A 23,572-nucleotide genomic window follows, 5' to 3' on the forward strand; every position below is an offset into this window, starting at 1 on the left:
ATCTCAGTGTTATTTAGATTTGCCTTTAATTTATGGTTCAGAATGTTGAACATTTCTCCATGTGTTTGTTGGCAGTTTGTAATTCTTCTTTTGAGAACTGTCCATTCAATTCACTTGCCCACTTATTAATTGGATTGTTTGTTCTTTTGGTGTTTCATTTTTATATATTCTGGACATTAATCTCTCATCAGATGAATTGTTAGCAAAGATTGAGCCCCATTCTGTAGTCTGTCTCCTCATTCTGGTAATTGTTTCCTGTGATGCTAAGATTTTTAATTTGATGCTATTCCATTATATAAACTATCCTTGGGACCAAACCAATATAAAACTAGAAATCAATAGCTAGAGGAAACTGAAAATTCACAAGTATGTGGAAACTAAAACAAACAAACAAAAATCTCATGAATAAGGAAAAGGTCAAAGAAGAACTCAAATGGGAAATGAAAAAGAATATTAATGAAATGGTAACATACCAAACCTTATGAGATAGAATGGGGATAGAATGCTTGTTTGCCTATACCTAGTATGCACAAGGTCCTGGATTCAATCTCCAGCATTGGAAGAAAAGCTAAAAGGGAAGCAACAAAAGCCATTCAAAGAGAGAAATTCAAAGCAATAAATGCTTACATTAAGAAACATGAAATACCATATACATAAACAACCTAACTATACACCTCAGTGAACAAACTAGCTCAAGTTTATCAGAAGGAAAGAAATAACAAAGAGTAGAGCAAACATGGATGAAATTGACAGATAAAAAATTTGACAAATATTGAGCTACGCTAAACAAAACATAATAGAAGAGAGGGAGAAAGAGAGAGAGAGAGAGAAAGTGAGAGATTGGAGCCTTGGTGAGCATCTGAGTTTTGAAGAAAAGGAACTGACAGTTAGGCAAAAGCAGTATTTAAACCTAAATTGATGGATTAAACATTCATAAATTTTCCATTTACACTGAGCAACTGAACATCAAAGTCAATAATGACAGTGATCAATAATTGGGAATTATGAGTCTATAATGAAAGATAATCTCTAAATCAAAAGTTTATAAAGATTGAAATATTGAAGTAGTATTCATGATATCAAAATACTCATTAATTATAAAGATCAAAGATACTGGTATTGTGAAGAAGTCTACAAATTGTTACCTTAATAAATAAATCAAAGAAGACATCATTAGTCATGAAAAAATGAACTAGTATTCTGTGATGCCAGATAGAGTTGAATGAGAAGACAGCCACACTTCTGTGATATTTCTGCTAAGGTTCATGAACCCAATCTAATCATCCAGAAATATCATAAAATTCTGTATCTTTTTTTCTACAAAGGAACATTTTGAGACAATTGGTGAAATTTGAATAGGATTGAAGGTTCAGATATTTGTAATGCAGCTATGACATTTGCCATGACCCTGGATGAACTTACTAAAATCTTTCTGAAGAATGTATGCCCAACATAGTCCACACATCAATCAGTCTCAGTCAGCAAGAAGGGCTTGCTGCAGCCCTGCAATTGGCTGTGTCCCTGGGTGAGCAGACAAAAAACCCCTGCAGAAAATATACACCTGGTGTGCAAATGTTCTGCCTTAACCTGCTTGGTTATTAGCAACCTGCATAGCCTGCACTCCAAACCAACTCCTGTGGCAAGATCTGAAAGGAATTACAAGCTGCAGTGACAACCACTTACCCCTTCCCATACCTGGCAGATTTAAAACATAGAGGATGCTGAGAGAAGCATCTGAGGACTTCAACTAGGAGGAATTTTTAATTCACATTCTTTCTTCCATCAATTCTTTTATTATTTTTTATTTAATTTTCTTCATTTTTTTTCATTTTTGTTTAAGTATTTTGAAATTATCTTGCTCTTCATTATTCTTTTAATTTTTAGGATTTTATTTACATATTTTTACTCAATAATCTCTCTCTCTCTCTTTCCCCCTTTTCCATCCAAACTTCTTTTCTCTGACATTTCTTCTGGTGAAGATCAATCCAAGGACCACACACACATTAGGGCCTCCCAGCTCCACTGAGAGGAATTAAGCCCAGCTTCAGATACAACCTAGTTCCACTCATTCCCTTCTACTAAAGACACTTCTACTCAAGCCACCCAGCTATTGACCTGTCCCCAGGATAACACAGATTGGGGTATGCTAAGGTCCAGCTTTTTGATAGGTACCATCATAGTAACTGCAGACAGAAGAAACACAATAGTTGGTGACATATCATCTATGTGAATCATTGACACTGATCAAAGCAGCAACTGGTCAGATCAAGTAGTGCTGTTACACCAAGTCTGAAAGGGCATCCCACAGAGGAGGTGCTGTAATTCCAGGCCCACCCTCTTCCCATGAAGTACCTAGACCTTCAAAATGCCTGAAAGAACCAGCATCAAATATCAGAAATATTATCAACATCACCTACAGAAATCCCCAATTCTTAATAGAGACTACAATTCCCAGAGTAGGAGTTACCACAGAGGGGACAATCCACATACCTCACTCCCTATATCACATCAGCCTGAAGTGTCAGCATGTCCCAACTCTCACAAGACTTATAGAGTCACTGAGGAGTCAACGGGCCACTTTGACCCCAAACTGTGCAAAGCACAACCAAAGAAACTACATAAGCCATTTGAATATAATCTCAACACTATATAACAAAGTGATACTTCAAATTTTCTGCCAATGCAGAAGAAAACCACATACTATGAGAGTCACATATAAATCAGTACAATTATGTACCCCCATAGATGTGCAAATCTCAACTAAGAAACATGGAAATCATGGTAAGATATCAATTCCTAAAGTTCATAACTTTGTACCAACAAATTCCAAAGATACTGAAGTGGATGAGGTTCCAGACAAAGAATTCAAAAAAATGAGGCAGGCACAGTAGATCATATAATAAAGAAAAAAATGAGAACAGTGAAACTATACAAGACATCTGGGAAACCACTGGAGACCAAATATCCACATAATCACAATAGAGTAGGGAGAAGAGCTATAGGCTGAAAGCATAGAAAACATTTTCAATAAAATAATACCAGAAAATTTCCCAAATCTTGGAAAATATATCAACATTCAGGTACATCAGGCACTTAGAACCCCAAACACTCATGACCACAAAATGATTTTCAAATAGTATCTTATAGTTAAATGGCCAAAGGTTCAGGATAAAGAAAGAATATTAAAATCTGCAACATGAAAGTAGCATGCCATAGTTAAAGGCAAAATCATTAGACTAACAGCAGATTTCTAGCAGAAATATCTAAAGGCAAGTAGGCGTGGAATGATGTATTTGATATCCTAAAAAATAATAACTGCCAACCAAGTTTGCTGTACTCAGCAAGGTTATCCTGGAGAATTAAAGGGGAAGTAAAGACATTTCATGATAAGCATAAACTGATGAAATTCATGGCCAACAGTTTTACATTACAGAAGATTCTTGACTAAGTACTACAACAAGAAGAGGAAGAAAGGTAAACAAAGTCATGAGAGAATCTGAAAGAATAAATCCCACTAGAAGAATATCAGGCAAGTAAGACTAAGAAAGAACCAAACATTTTCAATACAGTCCACCATCAAATTTCTAAGATAAAGAAGAGAGCAAGAAATGAACATGGAATATTCAAAACAATCAGAAGAAATCAACAAAAGGATAAGAACAAGTATATACCTTTCAGTAATAACTCTAAATATAAGTGGTCTTAATTCTCTAACTAAAAGTCACAGACTGGCTGATGTCTTCTTTTTTTTTTTTTTAAAAAAAGACTTAACAAATGCTGTCTACAAGAAACTCACCTTACCTACAAAAACATATACAGACTAGGAGTGGAAAACTGAAAAAACTCAAGTAAATGGAATTAAAAGGCAAGCAGAAGAAGCTATTATATCCCACAAAATAGACATCAAAATGAAGTAGGAAAAGACAAAAAGGTCACTATACACTGATCAAGGGAACAATTAATCAAGAACATATAATGATTATAAACATACATGCAGTATCTCAAAAATAGTTTTTAAATTACACTACAAGTCAGATGTACTTAACAGAACAGATTATTATATCCAACAGCTGCAGAGTGCACAATACTTTCATCGCCACATGGAAATTGCTATAAAACAGATTGTACATTAGGCCACCTAACACATCTTAACAAATAAGAAAATGAAAATCATTTCTTATATATTATTGGTTCATAACAGAATGAAACCAAATCAACAGTAAAAGAAACTGTAGAAATTATATAAACACATGGGAATTGTACAACACAATATTGAATAAACAATGGATCATTGAAGAAGCCTAAGGAAAAATTTAAAAATACTTTCAATCTAATGAAACTGGAGGCATGTAGACACAAGGTGCTGCAGGACTAGCAACCCAGAACATCAGAGTAATAGCTCTTCAAGTCTGCAAATAAAAATTGCCTCCAATAAAGCTACACTCTAAAAATGGGAAAGAAGCAGAATGGAAAGAGTAAAAAAAATTGAACAGTTAAAGTGTAAAGAATTTGTGGTAGAAAAAAGTGCTAGACCCACATGTAGTGAATGGGAAGGTGGAGTATTTCTTGAAGTGGAAGAGATTTATGGATGCTAATGATGGTTGGGAACCTGAAGAAAATTTGGGTTGTTGACAGTTAACTGAACCATTTCATAATTCTCAAAAAGCTGGTAATGAAAAAGATAGTACAAAAAGAAAATCTTTATCTGATATTAAATATGTAGATAGCAAGTCAAAGAAGAAAAGAAATACTCCTGAGAAACCCAGAGGCTATATGTACCAGAGGTCTTGATCCAGAATAGTAATTGGTGGCACAAACAGCAATGGAGAACTGATGTTTCTCATGAAGTAAGAAGATTCAGATGAGACAGACTTGGTGCTGTCAAAAGAGGCAAATATGAAGTATGCTCAAATTGCAATTGCTTTTTTTATGAAGAGAGACTAACTTGTCAGTCTTGTCCAGAAATGAGGCTCAATAATTGTTTGCATTGCTTATAGCAGATAAATGATAGATGATAGATAGAGATGGACTGACAAACAGGTAGATAGATGACAGGTAAATAGATATAAAATCTGAGTCTTGGCTGTTGAATTATTGCTGTGAAAATTATATTTGAATAAAAGTCAAGTTCAAGGTATTGGTTTTGAAAGTACTATTTGGGGAGTTGGGATTTTTTGGGGAGTTGCTTTTAGTTTTGCATCAATAGCACTGGTTACTTTCCACAAAAAAATTACGCAGTTGCTTCTTTTATCAAAAAATATTTGATACCATGACGTATTTCCTCTGCATTTGAGAACAGGTTTTTCTAAATATTAGGGAAATATTGCAGTCATTATTTAATCAGAACTTATTTTTAAGTGGTATCAACATACCATTCTGGAAGGAATAGAGGACCATTCTGAAATTTTTCTTTATTTGTTTGTATATATATATATATATATATACACACATAGAATGTATATATACATATACATTCTAGACCTTGCTACATTCTAGACTTTGCTTTGTTGAGACAAGGTCTTGCTGTGGAACTCAGGGTGGCCTTGAAATTGCTCCTTAGCCCAGGCTGACCTCCAACTTTTAATCATCCTACCTTCATCACACAAGTGTTGGCATTACAGGTGTGCACCACAACACCCAACTTGTTTTGGTTTTAAATAGACACATAAATGTTACAGTTTATTTGCAAAATTCCTGAAAGGAAAAATTTTCATTACTGCCAACAATTTCCTTACCCAGATAAAGTAACTTGACAAATCCTGCTTAGTTTTCATTATTTAAACAAAACAAAGAGGATATTTAAACTTTCCTCTAGTGAGACATTCCTATAAGAAAGTTGAAATCTATGTTATGAATCATGGAATATCTAAGACTTGGCTCATGGAAAAGTAATTGACTCATTAGAGATGTTGGAAATTTAGTACCTGCTGGCCTAAATGAGCAAACAAAATTTCATAATTACATTATTGATCCACATGCTTTTTTTTACCCCAACTCATTGCTCATATGTAGGCTGTATATTTGGTATTTAGGTTTCTGTTTCTAGACTCCAAGAAAACTTTGTACTAATCGAATGTTATCCAACTGTTTACTATATTGTAATTAATAGTTAATGGAGACAATAAATAGACTTAAATTCCTTTAAAAACCTTCGAATAATTTTTCAAGTTTTCAGAGAAATTGTCTTATTAACTTAAAACCCAGGCACAGAGAGCTAGTATTTATAATATAGTCTTTACACATTGACTGAATTGGGATATTATTTTTGTGTCTGGTTATAAAATCATTTATAATATTGAATATAGGCTAGGATGAAATGAAAAGGGTTCATTTTTGTCTGTAGGAGGGAAATGCTGAAGTATATAACAAAAGTTGGTTTGCACATATATAAATTGTGCATATGCAAATAAATATGTAAGAAAACAGTGTAGTAACTAAAGATGTGAAATTAGCATTCCCTAATTCCCTAATCTTTATCAAAGATGAAATTAACAAATTATATATAAATCTAGTCAGCTATTCTGGGCAATTGTTTCAGGGTAATGAACATTTTCTAGATAACATGCCAAGGATATTAGTTACACCTTGTTAACTGAAAAACAGGAAAGTGGCTGAATATTTTTGTAGTAAAATTGGATAATTTGTTGCATTTGTAAAGTTTATAAAATTGCATAAGGTATACAAAGATAAACTATCTCTTTGGTGTGTAATTGTGACTTGTCTTGTGAGTAAATAAACAGGAAAAATGTCTGGTAAGCCATACTGAAATGTTTTATGCTGATTAAATTAAAGATCTAAAGGAAATGGAAGCCTGATAGGAAGAATAAGGACTGTTATGTATGTCCACAGGAATACTTGTGAAACTTGATTATTGTAACAATAAACATGTCAACTTCAAAGTGAAAAATAAGTTTAAAATACTTTTCTTGTCATTCATTCTTCTCTGTGTTTGCAGAGATACATAATGAATTAAATATGGGTCACACATTCAAAGGAGGGTCCACTGTAGAATGAACCAATTCCTCAGGAATTGAGAATACATTATCTCCTGAGTGCAGACTGAGTTCATGTGCACATTAGGAAAATGAAGTTTGGCCAAAGGGAAACCAGGCTGACTGTGTCAGCAGATCGGTACACTTTGCTGTACCTCCCTATATTGCTTGTCTTTCCAGAAATATGTGCCATGATATTGCTACATCTCTTAAACTCCACTCTGCTGGCATCCTTGCTTTCTTCATCCCACTTTCTCAGGGGTTTGTTCAATGGCCAGACAAGGTAAATTGTGTTATTTTGTGAGGGATTCAATCTTTATCTTTTCCAGAGAACTCTGACACATTTTGCCTTCCAGCATCATAAAGTGGTATACCCCGGAATTTACCTAAGAATTCTCAGGTTAACAATAGTAAATTTGGGAGTTCTGTTCATAGCAATATTTCTGTTTGTATAGAAAAATAAAAGATATAAAAGGGAAATTTATTTTTATTTCAAACTGAGGTTCATATAAATCACACATTTAATTCAACCTGTGCTTTTTCTGTGTGAGATGCTTCTTTGTAATAGATGCCAGGGTGAACTATATTTTGAAAGATGTCTCCTGCAGTATACTATTAATGCACTTCGTATTTTTAGTAAATGAAATCAAATACAGTATAGGTATCATCAGACTTCAAAATTGTATGTTTCATATTTGTCAATAAATGTATTTTTGTCTGTCACTGAGAAGATTTTTTTTTTTGGAAAAAACTGCAAGTATCCACAGATTATCACTTTAACACATTTATAACTATTAACTATAGATTTCAATATGTTTCAACCATTGTTCAAACCATAATAGTTTCTCCCTTTGATCTGCCAGTTGTAATGACAGATGATTAACAAAATATGTATATTTGTAAAGGAAAAAATTACTGATATAAAATAGAAAATGTGAAAATATATCCAATATTACTTTTAATCCTTACTGCCTACTGGGTTATGCATTCCATGATACATAAAAAAAGTAATACAATATATATAATTCAGAACTTATTTCACAGAGAGTATACTGGTTGCTACATGTAAGGAATAAGGCAGAAAGAAGTCATATCAGTTACATTTTAAAGCTACAAGGTTTCTATGGTATAAATTCAGGAAAATTTTTATTTGTTCTGATTAGTTTGTCCTAGGTAATGGAGGCAACACTATATTATGGCATCAAAACATCTTCTTTGTGAGTTCCTCCCTTAACAAAGTAAACGTGGAGGAAAAAGCCATGTTAATTAAAACAACAAGCATAAAAATAGTACTAATGCTTCAGTAGGTTCTAAAACTATACTATTCAGCTAGAGTTCCATGAGTATAAATTAATTTCACTGACTTCTGTTTTCTTTCCTAAAAGACAGGAACATTACTTGTTTACAACCAATGCAATTCTAGAGTTTTCTTTCTGTGATTGCAAGCACATTTAATCCTGTGGTCAAACTTAAAAGAACATAACTTACAAGTTAAAAATTAGCTACTAAGTTAATTGTATGTTTTGTAAATGACATTGGAAACAAAACTAAAAATTAGGTATTTTAGTTCCAAAAGCATTCAATCGTAGCAACTGGAAAACCATGTCTAAAAACTCAAAATCCGAATACATTTAAAAAGATTACAGAAAACTGTAATTCAATGATTTATTGTACATATGGAAGACATAAGTAGAGTTTCATGTAAAATCACTCATGAGAGGACTTTATGGAAAGTCTGTGTTTATGTGTTACCTTTTCAACAGGTTTTAATCAGGATTAGAGGATAGTGCAACAATTCTTATAGTAAAAAGTTCCTTCGCTTGATTTCATTGGAGATTTTAATGCCAGTATTTAATTTTTAATACTTTTACATAAAAATTTACTCTGCTTTCTTTTTCATCAACAGATTTTGTTGAAAGAAAAAATTCAATATGAGAAACCACACTGTGACCACAGAGTTCATATTCTTGGGCATATCAGAGAACCCAGAACTTCAGGTTGTAACTTTTATCTTTTTATTTCTGACTTATCTGTTAAGTGTCACTGGAAATCTAACCATCATCATGCTGACATTGCTAGACTCACATCTAAAGACACCTATGTATTTCTTTCTACAGAAATTTTCCTTCTTAGAAATTATATTCACGAGTGTTTCCATTCCCAGATTTTTGTGGTCAATAATTACTAAAGTCAAGGTCTTTTCCTATAACAACTGTTCTTCATCTCCATGGGTATGTCTGAATTCTTTCTTCTGACTGCTTTGTCCTGTGATCATTATGTTGCCATCTGCAAGCCTCTGCATTACACCACCATCATGAATAGGAAAATTTGCACCCTTCTTGTCTTCATTTCTTGGCTGGCAAGATTTCTGACCATTTTCCTACCACTCGTGCTTATCCTCAAGCTGGATTTCTGTGCTTCCAGTGTCATTGATCACTTCTTTTGTGGCTATCCACATTTTACAGCTCTCATGCTCAGACACATGGCTGTTAGAGAAGATTGGATTTTACTTTGCATTTGTTACTCTGTTGTTACACTGGCATAGTGACTCTGTCCTACATATGCATGATAACCACAATATTGAGAATTCCATCTGCCAACCAAGGAAAAAGGCTTTCTTCACCTGTTCCTCTCACCTGTTCCATCTCTTATGGAAGTCGTATATTTACGTATGTCAAGCCTTCAGCAACAGAAAGATAATCATTGACCAAAGGATTAGCTGTTCTCAACATTTCAGTTGCTCCCAGTTGAACCTTTTTGTTTATACCTTGAGGAACCAGCAACTAAAACAAGCCTTCAAAGATATGATTCATAAAGTAGTGTTTTTTTAGAAGCAAATGAAAATATGGTTGACATGAATAAATACCATTGTGAGAATTCAATAAAGCAGAAATGACATTTTAATTAACCTCTATCTTCCTGTATCCATTTCACAGCTGCCTGCAATGCTGAGCTCACTGGTGCAGTAAGGGATGAATGGTGATGGTATGAAGTGAGTCTGAGGCAGTAAAAGGTCATCAAGGCCCTTGCAAAAAGGAATGTTGGGTTTTTGTACTTAAAAGTGAGAACTTCAACTATCTCACAACAAGATTATATTTTATTAGATTTTGTTTCATCCCTAGCTCACAGATCGCATATGGATTTCATTATGAAAGTTCTGGCATAGAGGTGTTGTGAAGATAACATGATATGGGTGCTCTTGTATCTCACTGCCCAGACTTTCATATTATTTCTAGACTTAATTTGTTAGGGCAGTTGATTGTTCATTGAAAAGCAGCACAAATAGACCCATATTGCATATGAGCATAAATTCTGGAACTGGGTGTGTACCGCAGTGGTAAGGTATTTGCCCAGAATTCTCAATGCTCTGGATTCAATCCCCAGAACCATAAATAAATACACTTAAAAAAAAAAAAGAAAAATTCTGGATGGTTTAAAGCTGTTTGCTAAAATCACAAGTATAGAAGTATTAAATATAAATGAATATTTATATAATTTGAAAAGGACGTCCTCAAAAAAAAAAAAATAGGACACCAAGAAAATAAGAATAGGCTCCAAAACATATTGCAACAGAAAACACACATTAATATACATAAATGATTAATAAAACAATAAATCTAATGAAAAGTGAATACTTATTAGACAATTCATCAAAAAGTATTATAAATACTGAAAAAAAATGCTTGATCGATGCCAGGCTTGGTGGCTCACATCTGCAATCCCAATTACTTGTGAGGCAGAAGTCAGGAAGATTGGTGTTCAAAGCCACAGTCCATGCAAAAATCTTGTAAGATTCCAATCTCAACTAATAAACTAAGTGTTGTGTCATTTGTCTGTCACCCCAAATATGTGAGCAGATAAATAGGAGGACCATGATCCAGGCTGACCCAGGCAAAAATCTGAGACCTATACAATAAATAACTAAAGCATAAAGGGTCAGAGGCATGGCACAGGTGCTACAATGCTTGCCTAGCAAGTCCAAAGAAGAGTTCAAAATCCCAGTACCATCAAAAAATGCTCAATCTATTATTTAAGCTATATGAAAAAATTTAAATATATAAAATGTATATATTAATCACTGTACCCTAACTATTCCTAAGCACTTTTGTACAGGTCTCACTTAAACTTTGTAGCATCCTATGAGTTAAAACTATCAGTCCTCTCATTTTTTAGGTAAGAAAAATGATACTTAGATCAAATAAATTTACTGTGCTGGCAAAAAAAAAGTATCTCGTTAACTTCAAAACCCAGGCATTGTGAATGGTCTTCATGATACTATCTTTATCATTAAATGAATTTAGATAACATCTTCATCACTCTGCATACAAAACTTTTAAGCAATTTGTAATACTCAGTGCTGAGTAGGATGCAATGAAAAGGGTTCATTCTTTTTTCTAGGAAGAGAAAGATGAAATATGTAACAAAGTTAGATTTTATAATTGTACCAATTATACTTGTACAAATGAATACATACAGTTTTGTAACTAATGATTGAAATTGGTAATAGCATAATTCTCTAATCTTTATCAATAGTGAAATTAAAAATTTGTATATAAAACTCTACCCTCCTACTCTAAGGAATTTTTATGAAATGATAAACATTTTCTAGATAACTTCACAAGGATATCTCTTACACACTGTTGACAAATTTGTTGCTTTTATATGGTTTGTAAAATTACATAAAGTATACAAAGATAAAATATCTCTGAGTTTGTGTGATAGTGTTTATGGGTAAATATATTTAAAAAATCTGATAGAACCTTATATTAGTTGGCTTTCCAGAAAGATGTGTCATATTACCACATTTATTGAATGTTCTGCTGGCATCCTTGCTTTCCTCAACCCAGTTTCTCAGTGGTGTAGACAGTGGCCAGAGAACATAAATTGTGTTATCTTTGTGTGGGATTCAGTCTTTATCTTATCCAGAGAACTTTAATATGTTTTGTCTTCCAGTACCATAAGGTTACTGGTGTACCCTGGAAATTAACTTTAAAATTCTCAGATTAATAGTAGGTTTTGAAGTTTAGAACCAAGCAATATTTATGTTTGTACAGAAAAATAAAAACTATAAAAGAGATTTTTTTTTTTACTTTGAGCAAATGCTGGTAGAAATTTTATCCTTAATTCAACCTGTGAGAGTCTTTTATGTAATAGATGTTGCCTGAATTAAACTATTAATATATTTCACAATTTAAATAAATAAAGGCAAATTTAGGTTATATTTCTAATTGATATCATTGGACATATCAAAATGTATGCTTCATATTTGTCAAAAAATGCATTTTTGCCTGTCATTGAAAAGTTTATTTTATTGGAACAAATTGCAAGTATCCTCAAATTATCGTTTTGACATAGTTATAATTATTAGCTATAGATTTTCACCTTTTGACCATTGCTCCAACTACACTAATGGTCTCTGCCTTTGATCTGCCACTCTTAATGCTAGATGAATGACAAAATATGTATATTCCTAAAGAAAAGTATATTCATAACCAGAAACCTAAAACAGAAAGACAGAAAAATGCCTGTTGCTACTAGCTTTGATAGTTATCCTCTACTGTTCTACTGGCCAACTCAACTGAGGGTCAGTATTGTCAAACTGCTTTCTTTTATGGTATGTGAATACAGTCATACAAGTGAACTGACAACATACCGCAGACAAAATGTTGCTTTCTACTTATAAGGAGAGAACATGACAGATAGAAGTCACATCAGTTACAGTTTGAAGCCTTGTGGTTACTATGATATTAATGCTATTAAAAGTTTAATTTATTCTAATTAGTCTTTGGTAAGAGACACAATGCTATGTTTTGACATCAAAAAACTCTGGTATCAGTTATTTTTTTTGTCCTCGGGCAAATTTAAGAGTAATAACACTAAGTGAATAACCACAAAAACTTAATTGTTAAATAAAATAATATGTATGATAATGATATAAATGTAACAGTATGTTGTAGAATGATGTTATTCAGCTCTCTTTGAGTAATAATTTATTTCTCTGAACTCTGTTTTCATTCCAATAAACTAAGGACTTGATTTTCTTTTACAACCAAGGCTACACTATTTAATATATTTGTGTGATTGTAAACACATTTAGTTCTACACCCACATTGAAAAGAATATATGTTACAAATAAAAATTATAACTTTCATTAAGATCAGTAATTCTGCCAGAAGCACTACCCCATGCCTATAATCCCAGCTACTTGAAGATGGAACCAGAAGGATCATAATTAGATTCAGTCTCAACAACAAGGAAAACAATAGCTGTGGTGGTGCTCATTAGTAACCTTAACTATATAGGAAGCCTGAGGAAGATCACAAACTAGACCAGCCCAGGAAAAACAAGAGACTTTTCTAAAAAAAATATATAACCGAACAGAGAAGAGCTCAGACCCCTTTCTTGTCCAGCACTTCTCTAGAAGGCAGCAATTGTGAATTTGCACCAGGAAAGTTTTTATTTTTGTAAATGACATCAGAATTCAAAGTTAAATTGAGATTTCAGATGTAAAAGCAAACAATCTTGAAACTGGAAAACAATGTCTCAATACTGAAACTACAGATATAGCTAATAATACAGTACAAAGGTGTACTGCATGTGGAGAATTTAATTATGTGCACTGGTGTTATGTAAAATCACTGATGCTGACTTATAGGTATTAATCTGTGAATATAAGTTTACTTTTTACTATGGGCTGTATATGTTTTCTCTTTAAAGGAATGAGCAGATATAAAATTGCAACTGGGAAAATGTTCATTGCTTCATTTCATTGCCAATGTTCACTTCTTTTATATTAAATTCAATGTGTGTTTTATTTTTTAATCAACAGATTTTGGTGAAAGAAAAAATTCGGTAGGAGAAACCACACTGTGATCACAGAGTTTATACTCGGGCATATCAGAGAACACAGAACTTCAGGTTGTAACTTTTATCTTTTTATTTGTGACTTATCTGTTAAGTGTCACTGGAAACCCAACCATCATCATGCTGACATGGCTAGACTCATGTCTAAAGATGCCTATGTATTTCTTTCTCCAGAATTTCTCCTTCTTAGAAATTATATTTACGAGTGTTTCCAACCCTAGATTTTTGTGGTCAATAATTACTAAAGTCCAGACCATTTCCTATAACAACTATTTAGCTCAATTATTCTTCTTCATCTCCATGGTATGTCTGAAGTCTATGATTGTTATGTTGCCATCTGCAAGCCTCTGCCTTACATCACCATCATGAATAGGAAAATTTGCACGCTTCTTGTCTTCACTTCTTGGCTGGCAGGATTTCTGACCATTTTTCCACCACTCATCTTTATCCTCAAGCTAGATTTCTGTGCTTCCAATATCATCTATCACTTCTCTTGTGACTACTTTCCCAATTTACAGCTCTCATTTTCATACACATGGCTGTTGGAGAGGTTTGGCTTTTACTTTGCCTTTGTTGCTCTGTTGTTCACACTGGCATTAGTGATTCTGTCCTACATATGCGCCATAACCACCATATTGAGAATTCTATCTGCCACCCAGAGGAAAAAGGCTTTCTCCACCTGTTCCTCTCACTTGATTGTCATCTCCATCTCTTATGGATGCTGCATGTTCATATATGTCAAGTTTTCGGCAACAGAAAGATCATCATTGACCAAAAGAGTAGCTGTTCTCAACACTTCAGTTGCTCCCATGCTGAACTCTTTTATTTATAACTTGAGGAACCAGCAACTAAAACAAGCCTGCAAAGATCTGGCTCATAAAGTAGTGTTTTTTAGAAGCAAATGAAAGTATGTATTGACATGAATGAATGTAACTGTAAGGTTCCAAAAAGACAAAAATGACATTTTAATTACCCTCTATCCTTCTGTATCCATCTCGGAGCTGTCTGGTGCTGAGCTCATTGACTTCAGATCAGATTTCTTTTTAAGCTGAAAATGCCTATGTTGTGTCTTCCTTAAAACTATATTTTGGTTCCAGTTAACCATTGATTTAAAATTCATTTATTTTTTCTTTTTCTGAGACAAGCTGTAGCTGCTTAGCATAGTGTGACTTGAAACTCCTGATCCTCACGCATCAACTTCCAGAGTAGCTGAATCACAACCCATGGTCCCAACTTGATTTACATCTCTATATAGAAAGCCAATGGCTGTAAAGCATATATCATTTTACTGGTTATACTTAATATTAAACATATTGTATGTATTAATAGCATCTAACAGGAAACAGTTTTAATAAATGTAATTTAAAATTTCTCTTTTGTAATGAGTCCTACTTTACAAATTATAAGACATTGAAAGTGAATTAAATATTTGAAACAAACATGATTTGTCTACCATATATTGTCTAAATCTTCCCATTTTTCCAATGGCATTGGGTATTTGTTTTTCTACTTGTGAATAATTTGGAATTTATAATATTTTTTCTTTCCTGATTATTTTGAAATCACTGTTATATCTGGTTTTATATGTCCTCTTGCTTTTCTGTATTAATAAAATAATAAAGACATAAATATATGTAGACACTATTTTTCTTATTTAACCCAGAAATTTGACAGGGATTTCCTAAACAACACTCTAATGTGAAGAGCATTTATTGCATGCCATCTTTTGGAGTAGGTATATGGAATGACATATCCAATTCAGTTATCATCATTCATATGGCTTAATTAACATGCTGTGTCTTTTTCATAAATGAGTAACTTGATTCTCAGAAAAGTTCACTGACTTGACTAAAGTCATTGACCTAATACAGTAGCCTAATTTAAAAAGCAAAAAAGAACTCTTTGCTCTACTTTTATATTTTACCTGATTTTGCTAAGGTCCTACACATTTTATTGGTATTTTTCAGTCACACTGTCTTATATGAGCAGCACTATATAATTAATTTTTCATGAAAGGTACTGATTAATAATAATGTGTTGACCTATAAATTATAACATTACTTAGTAAAAAGAAGAAACACTTCTTATTTCATTGCTGTTGTATGGGATAGATTGTGTGGGAGAAAGTATCAAGCTTAAGCAGCATTATGGAAGTAAAACTTCTTGAAGGAGGCAGACTAGCCATAATGCAGTCAATGTATGTTTTGGTTCAATGCAGTAGATTCCCAGTTTGAAAATATTATGAAGCATTGTGCACTTTAAGTATTAGGAATTAAACTTCTATATTTGGCCACTATGTCTGTCTCAAAAAAGGATGCCAAAGGGAAACAACCTTCATACAGTGTTGTTATTTGTTTGTCATTATTTTGTTCTGTCTCTCACTGGGCACAGTCCCCCAAGCTTCCTTTCCAATTTTAATGTTTATGTGTATTGTGTTTTATATTCCTCTGTGTTTTGTGTATATTCCTCTTTTGGCAATTTTGATTCACTGAATTGATCCCCTTGAGCCAATAAATCTATGTAGAAAACATAGCAAACATTTTTTAAACAACTTCTGATAATTTTCTATTTTCTATTTTTGCTTCTTCCCCATTCTCCACAGTCAAAGAAATATATCTACACTGTGTAAAATGGGAAGATGAAAGCAAAATCATTAACAATAAGAAATAAACTAGTTTAGTGGAACAGAGGGAACTTTTTAAGAAATGCTATTTTGCCTGGATTACAGCAATGGCATTGGCTGATGTTTTCAGCATTCTAACCTGAGTGTTAGTGAAACTGTATGAAAATGAAAGTGGAACATACAGAAAGCAGTAGAACTCTCAAATTTCAACTTTCATTCATAACTACACAGTTCAAATGTTAATCAAAATTAATTAAATGAGATTAATTCTATCATATTAATTAGGATTTATTAGAATACAACTTGAAATTAAATTTTATAAAATTAATATGTTTTGTTTTATGATATCAATTCACTCATTTTATGTTGATTAAAAGCAGGAAATTATTGTCTCTGTGTCTTTGTGTTTCTAATCAAATACATGCTATGTAGTACTGTGTTAAAGGGAACATTATTTACTTATTTATTTTTGGTATATAAAGTAGGATTTATTAGAGAAAAAGGAAAGATTACAGCTAGAGAAGCTCAGCAGAGCCTGCAAGCTGGTAGCTCAGGAACATACTTTAATTTTAAGTACTCTGAGATTATACATATCATTTTCCAGCTTTATGAGTTAGTGGAAGTTAATCTCTGAATTTCAATGTCTCATTTGGGAATAAAGATGAAGATTTTGTAATTGTGTGATAAAGGATAAGTAAGTTAAGTATGAAAGTTTTTAGCCACTGCACTAAATCATACATTTAATAAACACATCACTACAAATATCCTTCCCAAAATTGGGAATTAATTTCAATCAAAAGGAAAATAAAATAATTGGTATACCTAGTCTTAAAGCCCATGTGTCACAGAATTTAAGCAGTTAAAATTATTATATAATTTCATTGAATCCTCAAATATATTTCAATTATATTTCAATATATTGAAATATTTCAATTATATTTTAAGCAGAGAAAATGAACTTAAAGTAACTCATCCAAATTGGAAATCTATTAAAAGGCCTATTTGTATTTTTAAGCTACACCTCTCTAATGGCAAAACCTATATGCTTTTTGGTCATTGTTAATATTCATTGGATGTTACAGATTTGGGAAGGGCATTCAGAATGAAAGTACTAATGATGCCATGTAGCTATCTTATTTGACATATATTAAGGATCATTGTTAATTTGCCTTTGGAATCACTCACTGATTCTCTGGAATGCAAGTAAGAAGTAATTTTGATAAAATTGGTAGAAAGGAATGAGAGCTGATTAATCTAAGCAATGTTCTTCCAGGAAAAAGAATGGATCTTCATTAAGGAACAAAAATAACTGAACTGATGAGTTAAGTCATTGAGATAGCCTTCATCTCCTCCACAAATACATGCTTAGAATAATTTAAGGCTCTGTGGGTCATATGCACCACATTTAACATTGCCTTCTATTCCTTGATAATTTTTATTAAGGCTAATTTATTGGCAAATGAATACAGTCCACTGAATTTTCATAAACAGATTCAAGTAAAATTTCAGTGTACCACAGTCAGTTTTTTATACTGGATCACCTACTAATGTTTCTTTGGTCCTTGAAGACTGGCTATAGAAATGCTTATATTTTTGTGATGCTCTCTTAAACCCTTTCTGTACCTATTTATACTTTTCCTCACAGTTCATTCTACCTTCCAGGTAGGAAATTTTAATCACAAGTAAAAAAAGTAGCTACAGTATTATTATTCAGACAAAGTATGAAAACTATCAGAAAATGTAAGAGGAAAAATAGATAAGGGATAAACCTGAAATGAGGTTTAAATACAGTCCATTAATACTTTTTCTCTATGAAATAGTAATAATGTAATGTACATTTTTACAATATCAGCCTCCAATATCAGTAAGTAATTTCAGGAAGTTGAGACTGAAACTAAATCTTATCTGTTTGAGATGGTACTTTGTAATTTCATGGGTGTATAAGGATCTTATGCTTTTAATCAAAAGTAAATTCTGATGAAGTAAGAATGACACTACTTGAGCAGGAATAAAGTTAATTGGAAAATACAAACTACAAACATGCTAAGAAAGTAACATAGAAATAATTGTTTAAGTTTTCATTATATATATATATATATATATATATATATCCCTATTAAATGTGATTTCCTTTACATATCATTTGTTTTAAACATGCTGAATAGAAAGAATTTTTGCCAACTATGTAAATACCTCTTACAACATAAGTAAATATCTTTGAAGATAAGATCCTGTCTAAACTTGAAAGAATGCACAGAGCAATGGTGGATTTCCCAGGAAATTTTAGCATAATCTAAGTGTGGTGGATTTGGAAGAATAAGAAAAAAGTTCTTGGGTCATTATGTAATGGATGTTATTTGTAATGTCCTGGAACTAGAGAAAATGGTGATTTCAGATGTCATTACAATGTACTGCATCTAATGCCTGTCATATAGAAAGAATTTTTGCCAACTATGTAAATACCTCTTACAACATAAGTAAATATCTTTGAAGATAAGATCCTGTCTAAACTTGAAAGAATGCACAGAGCAATGGTGGATTTCCCAGGAAATTTTAGCATAATCTAAGTGTGGTGGATTTGGAAGAATAAGAAAAAAGTTCTTGGGTCATTATGTAATGGATGTTATTTGTAATGTCCTGGAACTAGAGAAAATGGTGATTTCAGATGTCATTACAATGTACTGCATCTAATGCCTGTCATATATATGTGTGTATGTATCTTTAGATAACTTATGCATATGTGTGTGTGTGTGTGTGTGTGTGTGTGTGTGTGTGTGTTACAAGCTTCAAAATCACTTTCAGAAAAGTTATTTCTAACAAGGAGTATAGAAAAAAACTGGGCATTGGTAGAAATGTTAATGTGCTCTGGACATCTATCATACTCAAATGTAGTGATCACATTCTGGCTGAAGGTGGGAGAAGTAGGATGGGGAGCACGTTGGGTGGCAATAATGATAGTGAGTGGGCAGATTCAACATGGTCAGAGAAGTCAGCATGACAGAACAAAGCTAAGAATTACTTGCTTGATGCGATTAGTACTGCACAATCAAGTAATCCCTCCTATTTTTTTAATTTTTCTGGTTCATTATCACTATTGGAATTCTCTTGGAAGTAATATATTTAACAATATTTTTCTAAGACACAACCTCCTTGCATTGGACACCATGCTAATCCCAAAGTGTTTAGGATCAGTGTTTAGGGAACATTTTCTCCATTGAACACATTCTACATGACTTTCAGTAAATGTCAAGTACTTTTCCTAATGTTTCAAATACATCAACTTATTTCAGCTCACCATTATCCTACGATATTGAGTACAAAGTTTACACTTACATATTTTGGAAACTAAGCACAGATGATTGATTTGTTCAGAACTAGTAAGTAGATTGAACTCAAAGTTACATATCTTCATTCTTTCCTATATCCATCTCTAAGGCAATATCACTCAAACTTTATTTTTTAAAAGTATGAGCACTAATATTTATTTTAAAAAATCCAAATAAATAAATAAAAGTATTACACAAGTTTTCTTGGAGATGGCTTATCTCTCTTACTGGAGCAATTCTCAAATATGAAAAATAATATAAATTAAAGGAGAAAGTACACTATGTTGAGTAGGACTAAAGGTCTAGAAAATGAGTCATATGTACAGTAAGATTTTACAGGAGATTCACATACAATACACATCAAATTTAAGACTTTCAGTTTGCCTTGCTCTGTTTTTATGTTATTTATATATTATTGTTTGTTATTGTTGTGGTAGGGGTACATTGTGGCATTTGCAAGAGTTCTTACAATATATCATATATATAATACATGAATTTACATCCTCCACCATTTTCCTTTACCCCTCCCTCACCCCATTCCTGAAATAGTTTTGAGAGTTCTCAGTTTTCAATCTACATACATGTATATACAGTATTTGCACTATGTTCACCCTTTCCCCACATCCTTTCTCTTCCCACTGGCACCAATCCCCCAGAAAGGACCTGTTTTACCTTCCTGTTCTGTTTTTGTAAAATGATGACATTTTTGTTTATTTAAGATAGCCGAACAGGGAGTCTTCTTGTGATATCTCCACATATATATGTATTGTAACCCAAATGGGTTCATCTCCACTTTTTTTCCTTTCTATCTTAGTCCCCTTCTTATGGTGATTTCAAGATTTACAAATTCTCTATTCATTCTTTTATAGGAAATACATCAACCATATTCACCTTATTAACTTCCTTCTGTTACGCTCCCTCCCTTTTTTACATTGCTTTCTCTATTGTCTCACCTTTCATCCAGGTCATCTGAGACTGCTCATGGAGATGGCTTCAGTATTTCTGACATCCAATGAGGTAATACCAAGAGTTGGAAAATGTGTTCAATGTTTTAAAAGGTGATGGATGTGTAACGACAAAAAAATCACTTTTTAAAAATAATGCATCCTTCCCATTTTGATAATTTTCAATGTGTTTAAACTTTTGCAAAAATGGAAGCTTGTGTAAAGATGGGACAATGACACAAAAAATTATCATATTTGGGAAGACACTTCATAGGCATGTCTCTAAAATGTAGTACTAGAGTCAGAAATATCTGATTACATATCCCTACCCTACCACTTCAAGCTCTGGGATAACAAAATATTTATGATTTTCATGCCCACATGTTAATGGTACATTTTAATGGAATCTGAGTTACATTTTCATGTATGTTATTGATCAGATCTTATTTCCCTATTTCCACTCTCTCCAACCCATTTGCATGCTTCCTACTCCTTAGTAATCATTCTTCCACTTTTAGAACATGTGGTGCTTATTTCTCTGTGTTTGACTTATTTCATTTAACTTAATGTCCTCCATTTCCATTCATTTTGCTGTAAGTGACTGCATTTAATTCTACTTTATGGCTGAAAATAACCGTATTGCATATATAACACATTTTCTTTATCCATTATTCAGTTGTTGGCCACATGTACATATTTCCGATCTTAGCTAGTGTTAATAATGCCACAATAAGCATGAAAATGTAGGTGTTTCCTTTGTGTTCTTATTTCATTACTTTGAATATATACCCAGCAGTTGTAAAGCCGGATTGAATGGTATTTCTATATTTAGGACTTTGAATATCTCCATATTGTTCTTCATAGTGGCTGTATTAATCTATTTCCCACCAATAATGTATAGGAATTCCTTTCCCTCCACATCCTCACTAACTTTTTTTATGTTTATTTGTATATTTGTTTTTGACAATACCCTTTCTAACTTGGATAAGATTATTTCTTGTGGTAGTTGTAATACTTGTAACCTGCCTTAATTAAAATGTTTTTCTCTGAAAAACAGAAATTAAAGATCATTGTTACTATCAGATGACTTCAAATGTCCCCTGAAAGTGGAAATGGCATACTATTTCAGCAACATTCCAGCTCAGCACTTGTATTTGGATTAATCCTCAGTTCAGCTTTGTTCTTTCTGCTTTCTCCTATACCTTTGGAAAGAATAAATAAGTAAGCAACTGAAGAATGCATAACTGTACAGAAAGAACAGGGTTTATCCTCCTGGGATTGTCAGATGATCCAAAGCTCCAGGTGATGATCTTTTTCTTTCTCTTCATCACCTACATGCTCAGCATCACTGGGAACCTGACCATCATCATGCTCACCCTGCTGGATTCCCACCTCCACACCCCCATGTATTTCCTCCTCAGGAATTTCTCCTTATTAGAAGTTTCATTCACAACTGTCAGTATACCCAAGTTCCTGGGCACCATTATTTCAGGAGGCAAAACTATTTCCTTTAATGACTGTATAGCTCAGTTATTTTTTTTTTTTAATTCTCTTTGGAGTCACTGAATTTTACCTTCTGGCTGCCATGTCCTATGATCATTACATTGCCATCTGCAAGCCTCTGCATTACATTACCATCATGAATTGAAAAGTCTGTACAATGCTTGTCTTTGCTTCCTGGTTGATTTCCTTCTTAATCATCTTCCCCTTACTCATGTTGCTCTTACAGCTTGATTACTGTAGGTCCAATATCATTGACCATTTTGCCTGTGATTATTTTCCCTTGTTGCAGATTTCTTGCTCAGACACCAAATTCTAGAGATAATGGGGTTTTCTTGTGCCGTGTTTACTCTAATGTTCACTTTGGCATTAATATTTCTATCTTACATATATATCATCAGAACAATTTTAAAGATTACTTCTACTAGTCAGAGGACAAAAGCCTTTTCTACATTTTCTTCCCATATGGTTGTCATCTCCATCTCTTATGGAAGCTGTATTTTTATTTACATTAAACCCTCAGCCAGAGAAAGAGTGTCTTTGAGTAAGGGAGTTGCTGTGCTAAATACCTCAGTAGCTCCCATGCTGAACCCTTTATTTATAGACTAAGGAATCAACAAGTCAAGCAAGCTTTCATGAACATGGCAAGGAAGACCATATTTTTCACAAGTACATGAAATAATGTTGTGTCATGAATTAGAAGCACATTGAAGGGCAATTGTTTAAAAGTGACATTTCAGTGACCTGCTTCAATCAATAAGGCCATCCCACTGTCCTTTTCATTCCTTTCTCTTCTTACAGTTTAAAGCATATTTGTTTAATATATTTTTCATGCAATTATAATTATATATCTAATACTTATTCTATCACTGCTTCTTTCTGATATTTGATTAGTAAATCTTTTAAAATAATTATTCTACAGCTAAATTATATTTTGAGTTTTCCAAGGATAAAATTATCCACAGAGGTAGAAAAACTAATTTATATTGATGTGGTTTACTTAATGTATACTAAAAGTATAATCCTTTGATTTTATTTAGTTTTTGTAGAAACACCCCTCTTCATTTTACAGTTTTCCTAGAAAATCTTCTTTAAATGACATGTAATTAAATTAAAATAATTTACTCATTTGAAACCCATGAAATTCTACTTCTTGCCCCTATAATATCATATCTTCATGCTATTTGTCCATTCATAAACACAAACTATAAATATTATATACTTTAAGTAGTCTTAAATAGACATTTTATTTTATGAATCCCCAAATCTCCTGATATACATACATACACATATTACCATTATCTTTAAATCTGATATGTATAA

General features: G+C 32.8%; 3 pseudogenes; all 3 read left to right on the forward strand.

Annotated features, from left to right (window-relative positions):
- The first annotated feature begins 4,450 nt into the window (after positions 1-4,450).
- LOC141425947 (chromobox protein homolog 3 pseudogene) lies at positions 4,451-4,997 on the forward strand (annotated as a pseudogene).
- A 272-nt stretch (positions 4,998-5,269) lies between these two features.
- LOC109702901 (olfactory receptor 6C3-like) lies at positions 5,270-14,761 on the forward strand (annotated as a pseudogene).
- A 7,224-nt stretch (positions 14,762-21,985) lies between these two features.
- LOC109677432 (olfactory receptor 6C1-like) lies at positions 21,986-22,926 on the forward strand (annotated as a pseudogene).
- The last annotated feature ends 646 nt before the right edge of the window (positions 22,927-23,572 follow it).

Source organism: Castor canadensis, chromosome 8 (assembly GCF_047511655.1).
Source record: "Castor canadensis chromosome 8, mCasCan1.hap1v2, whole genome shotgun sequence".
Lineage (NCBI taxonomy): Eukaryota > Metazoa > Chordata > Mammalia > Rodentia > Castoridae > Castor > Castor canadensis.